The 6,987-nt window shown below is 37.7% G+C and overlaps 1 protein-coding gene across 1 annotated transcript in view; it reads right to left on the bottom strand.

The window, feature by feature from the left end:
- The window catches only part of LOC137647153 (C-type lectin domain family 4 member F-like), a 136,183-nt gene extending 131,146 nt beyond the window's left edge, over positions 1–5,037 (bottom strand). Inside the window, exon 1 of the mRNA XM_068380428.1 lies at positions 4,574–5,037. The gene's annotated coding sequence lies outside the window, so the exon portion shown is untranslated. The remainder of the gene's footprint in view (positions 1–4,573) is intronic.
- Positions 5,038–6,987: the final 1,950 nt, after the last annotated feature.

The following is a 6,987-nucleotide window of genomic DNA, read 5'->3' as shown; positions in this document are numbered from 1 at the left end:
TAAATACGTAAAGTTCAGTAAATTTACGCATGATATCATTTAGATTTTGAACCCTCTAATTAAAAGCATGGAGAAAAATTAGAAAAATTACAGGGTTCAAATTCCGAATGGTATGACGCATGTAATAATTACTTAGCTTTACGTATTTCATGAATTTCATTATCTGATGATATTATTGCATGGAATGCATTTCAGGAGTCTTTTTATAGTTAATATATGACATACCTGTTTTTGACGTTGTTAATAGTTTATATAGGACATATCTGTTTTGATGCTGTTACTGTTTTTAGAATGATTTATTGTTACTATATTCTCATCATTTACTTATTTCTTTATTTCCTTTCCTCACTGAGCTATTTTTCCCTATTGGAGCCCTTGGGTTTATAGCATCTTGCTTTTCCAATTAGGGTTGTAGCTTGGCTAGTAATAATAATAATAATAATATGAGATGTTTTCATGCATCGCCTGTTTACATATATTAACCAATCAGTGCTTGAGTGTGTGTGTGTGTGTGTGTGTGTGTGTGTGTGTGTGTGTGTGTGTGTGTGTGTGTGTGTGTGTGTGTGTGTGTGTTTGAACAACTTCCTGGCCACTATTTTAATCGTACAGTAATGAAACTTGCAGGGATTAACTGTTATGTAAAAATCTGGAAATTAACAAATTTGGAAGGTCAAGGTCAAGGGTCAAGAAAAAATGTCCAACTCACGTAATCAGCCATAAGTTTGGACATAGTTGTCAGAGACTTAAAACTTGGTTCATATTAGAGTGCATGAAAATCCACGCCAATTAATACGTATTAAGGTCAAAGGTCAAAGTCAAGGTAACGGTCAAGCAAAATGTCCAATTCACATAACCAGCCATAAGTTTGGACATCGTTGTCACAGCGACTTTAAACTTGGTTCATATTGGAGTATATGAAAATACATGCCAATTAATAATTAAGGTCAAAGGTCAAGGTCGAGAAATAAGCTGATGTGGCGGAGGTCTGAACTCTACTGAGTGCCCCTCTACTTAGAGTTTGAAAATAATAATAAAAAAAAACGCCTAAAAGTATTTCAGCCCTCAGAGTCCGCGTAGGCCTAAGTAAAATTCAATTTGGACAATGAGAAGGATTACTTGAATACGGGTCTCTTGTCACTCTTCGGTATGTGCATGTCAATCATTGATTAAAATCTAAAACCCAAATCTGCTTACAAGCTGAAAATCCTTCACTCTTTCGTATTATTATTATTATTATTATTATTATTATTATTATTATTATTATTATTTGCTATGCTACAACCCTAGTTGGAAAAGCAGGATGCTATGAGCCCAAGGGCTCCAACAGGGAAAATAGCTCAGTAGGGAAAGGAAACAAGGAAAAATAAAATATTTCAAGAACAGTAACATTAAAATAAATGTCTCCTATATAAACTATAAAAATTTTAACAAAACAAGAGGAAGAGAAATGAGATAGAATAATGTACCCGAGTGTACCCTCAAGCAAGAGAACTCTAACCCAAGACAGTGGAAGCCCATGGTACAGAGGCTATGACACTACCCAAGACTAGAGAACAATGGTTTGATTTTGGAGTGTCCTCCTAGAAGAACTGCTTACCATAGCTAAAGAGTCTCTTCTACCCAAACCAAGAGGAAAATGGCCACTGAACAATTAAAGCGCAGTAACCTCTTAGGTGAAGAAAATTTGTTTGGTGTGGTCAGATGTATGAGGAAAGAGGAGATTATATAAAGAATAGGACACACTATTTGGTGCGTAGGCAAAGGGAAAATGAACCGTAACCAGAGAGAAGGATCCAATGTAGTACTGTCTGGCAAGCCAAAGGATCCCATAACACTCTAGCGGTAGTATCTCAACGGGTGGCTGGTGCCCTGGCCAACTGGGACTCGTCTCACTATTAAAACCTTTACTATTACTTCCCGTATTCTAGGTGCTTAGAAGTTACAGTTGTTATCTAGATAATAAATGTTTGTTGTATTAGCCTATTGGAAATGTCCCTCCTAGCGATCTGCTGGATAGGCGTTCGAGACCTACTCAGGATACTAGTGGTGTTGTACAACCTACCATCCTTGTAAGCTAGGGATGGGGGGGGGGTTTGGGGGAGCCTATAGGTCTACCTGCTGAGTTATCAGCAGCCATTGCCCGGTACTCCTTGGTTCTAGCATGATGGAAAGGGGCTTGGGTGCTGATCATTTGTATATGTGCTAAGTCTCTAGGTCATTGTTCTGTCCCTTGCCTCTGCCATTCATGAGAGACCTTTAAACTTATCAGTGTTACTCTATAAAGTTTTAAAAAATATATCATTGCAATATTTCAATCATAATACATTGAAGTGGAATTGATGAAACCATGATTTTTTTAAAGAAATCCTTCTTGTTAACTTTATTAAAATATACTATCAGTTGATGATGATCTTTCAGCCAAGGTCGAGTTTCCAAAATCCTTTTCCTCCTAAACAGAAATTCTGCTTACTTCATTTTAAAAAGTTTAAAAGTCTTAAAAACTACTCATGAATGGCACAGGTAAAGGACAGTGACATTGCCATATTAAGCAAAACAATGCCATAGAAACTGCCCATTTATCATTTGATCAGCGCCCAAGCCCCCTGTCCACCTAAGCTAGGACCAGGGAGGGCCAGGTAATGGCTGCTATGACTAAGCAGGTAGACTTATAGGCTTCCCCAAACACCCCATTCTTAGCTCACAAGGATGGTAAGGTTGCAGACACTAAAGTAACTAGGGAGTTTGAATGGGACTCGAATCCCCGTATGGCAATCATCAGGCGGAGAATTTACCAATAAGGCCACGACAACCCTAACCATAATGTAAATGGAATTACTTCCTATCTTATAATAAACATCAAACTTCCTAACAAACAAATAAAAGTACAGTTGGATACAGGCATTCTTGGTACACCTCACTCTGAGGATGAGCACCCATTCACACCAGTACAGAGCAGAGAGCTCCTGTGTGTAGCCCGGATATCAACAATGCAGCTTACACTTATCTGTCTGGTTACTTGAAGTAAGGGTGTGACAGGGTGCATTTTCTCAGAGCGCGGTGAGCCACGAATTCCTAAGTACAACTGTACTTTTAAAAAACAACAGAAAAATCAATACTTTTATCCATGCCAATCCCCATTTGGCTTTATGCCCCAACAAGTGGTGGACAAACAAAAGCATTTCCATCAGCTGCCACAGAATACAAGATTCACCAGCTGATGATTGACCCCGGTGACAACTGCATCGAGTTGCTGCTCTCCATTTGCAGTTGAATATTGACAAGGATAACCGCTTTAATCTCGCTGCACGGAAGTGAAAGAAAAACACAGGATGTGAGAAAATAGATTCATCATTGATCGTTATGTCTGGTACGAGGATTTGCCAATTTCCTTCGTTTTGCAAAAAAAAAAAAAAAAAGGAAAATCGCGCTTTCTGCTATTATTATGACAATAAACACTTTATAACACATGTGGATAATATATACAAAGTATTCAGTAATTTTTCTTTCCAAATTTATCCCTAAATTAAGGGGTCGGTTGCCCAATGCGTATATCCAATGTCTTCTAAAGAGGCATTCTCTTCCACCAAACATCTTCTCCCTATCCTTCACCTTACCAGATTATCTCGCCATCTAATTCTTTGCTCATCTCTCGATATTCCCCCCAATAGGTTCCTCCTTAGCCCTCCTCACTCCCTTCCCACCATCCCTTCTCAACACATGCCCACTCCATCTCAGTCAAGTCACTCTTGTCACCTCTGTAACTTTTACTACACCTGCCATTCTTCTCATTTCATCATTTTCCAACCTTTCAAACAGTGATAAACCCAGAATCCACCTCAGCACTCTTATCTCTGTTCTCTCAAGCTTTGCTTCCTCTTTTCATTTTGGAGCACACTGTCCAATACTTCCCATAAAGATCAGGAAGACACAAGGTCAAATATTGAGTGGAGAATACTGGATGGACACCTGCCATTGGAAACCTAATGTATATTGGTTAAGTAGTGAATGCAGAAGCTGTAATCAGTCGACAATGTTGGTTCCAAGACTAATTAAATAGGATCGTGTTCGGTATTTTTGCGAGGACCTGCGTGGCCAGAAATGCCCGGTAATCTATAAGAAATTAATAAACCTCAAACACTTGCCAAAAAACAGAGGCCAAAATGAACTTAACAGCATAGAATCTAACAGCGCTGGAGCTTTTACAAAAAACCACACACTCAAGGGTAAAAAGTTTATATAAGTTGTATGCGTTCAAAGGATTAAAGATTAAGTTGCTATAAATTGCATGCTGATCAGATTAACAGATTAGACAGATTAACAATTTCTCCACAAAACCAAAATTTCTGAAACAGGTAAACACAACCAGCAGGACACACCTTATGTTGAGACAGGAGTGCTAAGAGAAGTGATAATTACTCAATTAAAAGTTCTGTAATTTTTACAGAAACTGTAAACACTCAACCAAAATATTCATACACAAATAAAATAGAAACAATTAAAAATTTTACCAATACTCTTTAAAAACAAGATTCGCTATTGCTATCTAACCTAGGAGGGAAAGTACGGTACTCACCACTCAGCAAAAGAAAATCCCAACATGGCTTCCATCTGAAGTTGTTCGTAGAGAATAGTTCGTTTTCTCTTCCACATGGTTAAAAAACAGAACTTGGAAACAATGCGCATCTTGTGAGACCAAAGGAAGATGCCTATCATAGTCACTATTGAATTAATACAACTTCAGCATCTTGATTATGGCTGGTGGTATTATGTATGGCTTAAAGCAGGGCTTGGTATGAAATGACTCACAGAAGTCAAATCTCTATAGGAATCTCAAGTCGTCTCTCCATTAGTACTTAACATTGAGGTGCACGTGTACGAACATAAACTCCTTTGGGCCTCCAGCACCCTCTGTCAAGTCGGTGTCTTTACCCAAGCAAGTTTTTGTCAAAACAGAAACGGTATCATCAGTCGCACTGTTTGGATCATAATACTTCGAAAAGTAAATGAATTTGGTCTTGGTCCCCTAGACAAAATGCTCCATTCAGGAAAATGAACTGATTGTGTATGTACAAGAAACGGGTTGTGCATGACACAACGACTATTAAAAGCGCTACAGTCTACAAAGGGGATCACCAGATGTATTTGTTATGTCTACAAGTTGATTCAGTAGATCCAAAGTCAGTCTCCTATGGCAAAGAGGCATGACTGCTGATCATAAATCAAGAGCATCTGAATAGAAATACTTTATGTGCCCTTTTAATAAAAAAAAATCAATATGAATATTTCCATTGTTAGAAACAACAGCATGTACGTACTTTATTGAACCGCTCATTGATCACTTCATCCCAGAGAAAAATACTTCTTTACCAGCAATGATATAAAATATACATTAGTTTAACTAACAAAGTTATTATTTAACAATAAGTCATTTTGTCAGTTAACTTGGGGTGTATAAATTGGCATTTAATGTAAGTTCATTGTCATAGCAAAGATAGTTGGGTCTCTCTGCAACTCACTAAGTTGGGTTAGGTATTGAGAGACAAAGGCAGTGCCATGAGCCTTTCTTTCCCTTAACTTTTAAATTTGAGTAATATTAAGGGCTGCTCCAATTCTTTTGAGTGAATATAGTGTTCTTAGAAAGGGGTGGATAAGATGTCACTATCAATTTGATAAAAGAAAGTAAAAAATAATAGTCTCCAACTGTGAAGCTTTTAACTTAAACCGTTGCAATAACTCGTCCAACTGCGAAGCTTTTATCTTAAACCGTTGCACTAACTCGCCGGAGAGAAAGAGCGAGAGAAATAATTGGCTTTTAATGTCTTCTTAATAAATTGCTGAGAAATAATATAATGTATTCTAACCTTATCTACAGTATATGGGTCATGAAAAAAATAAAGGGGAAAAAAAGGTTAAGAATTAGCAGCATCTAAAGTGTTTGGGTCCTCTGCTGAGCAGTTGAATATCTCAATAAACTGTTTTGAAATAAGGAATGTGAAAGCACTGATGTAAACTGTTGGCCCATAGCATAGAGAAATACCCATATATCTTAACCTGGTAAGTTGAAGAGATGCATAACCCTCTTAGTTCAGCCTATGATAAGTTAAAGAGAGGCATAACCCTCTTAGTTCAGCCTATGATAAGTTAAAGAGAGGCATAACCCTCTTAGTTCAGCCTATGATAAGTTAAAGAGAGGCATAACCCTCTTAGTTCAGCCTATGATGGGTTGAAGAGAGACATAACCCTCTTAGTATAACCTATGGTAGGTTGAAAAGAAGCATAACCCAATATAGTGTAGCCTATAATAGGTTGAAGAGAAGCATAACCTTATTAGTATAGCCTATGATAGGTTGAAGAGAAGCATAACCCTCTTAATGAAGACTATATTAAGTTGAAGAAGAGCACAACCCTCTTAGTGTAGCCTATGATAGGTTGAAGAGAAGCATAACCCAATATAGTGTAGCCTATGATAGGTTGAAGAGAAGCATAACCGTCTTAGTATAGCCTATGATAGGTTGAAAAGAAGCATAACCCAATATAGTGTAGCCTATGTTAGGTTGAAGAGAAGCATAACCCAACATATCGTGCATAGCCTATAAGTTGAAGAGAAGCATATCCCAACATAGCATAGCCTAAAGTTGAAGAGAGGCATAACCCAATATAGCATAGCCTAAAGTTGAAGAGAAGCATATCCCAACATAGCATAGCCTAAAGTTGAAGAGAAGCATATCCCAACATAGCATAGCCTAAAGTAGAAGAGAGGCATAACCCAATATAGCATAGCCTAAAGTTGAAGCGATGAACAACCAAACATAAATGCAGCCTATGATAAGTTGAAGAGAAGCATAAAAGAACACAATGTAATCTGTAAGTTTGAAAACAAATAATGATGAACAGAGAGAGAGAGAGAGAGAGAGAGAGAGAGAGAGAGAGAGAGAGAGAGAGAGAGAGAGAGAGAGAGAGAGAAAATCACTAAACCCATTATAGATC

The sequence above is a fragment of the Palaemon carinicauda genome, chromosome 9, assembly GCF_036898095.1.
Source record: "Palaemon carinicauda isolate YSFRI2023 chromosome 9, ASM3689809v2, whole genome shotgun sequence".
Classification (NCBI taxonomy): domain Eukaryota; kingdom Metazoa; phylum Arthropoda; class Malacostraca; order Decapoda; family Palaemonidae; genus Palaemon; species Palaemon carinicauda.
Note: the sequence above shows the minus strand (reverse complement) of the source record. Positions and strands in the feature narration are given on the sequence as shown.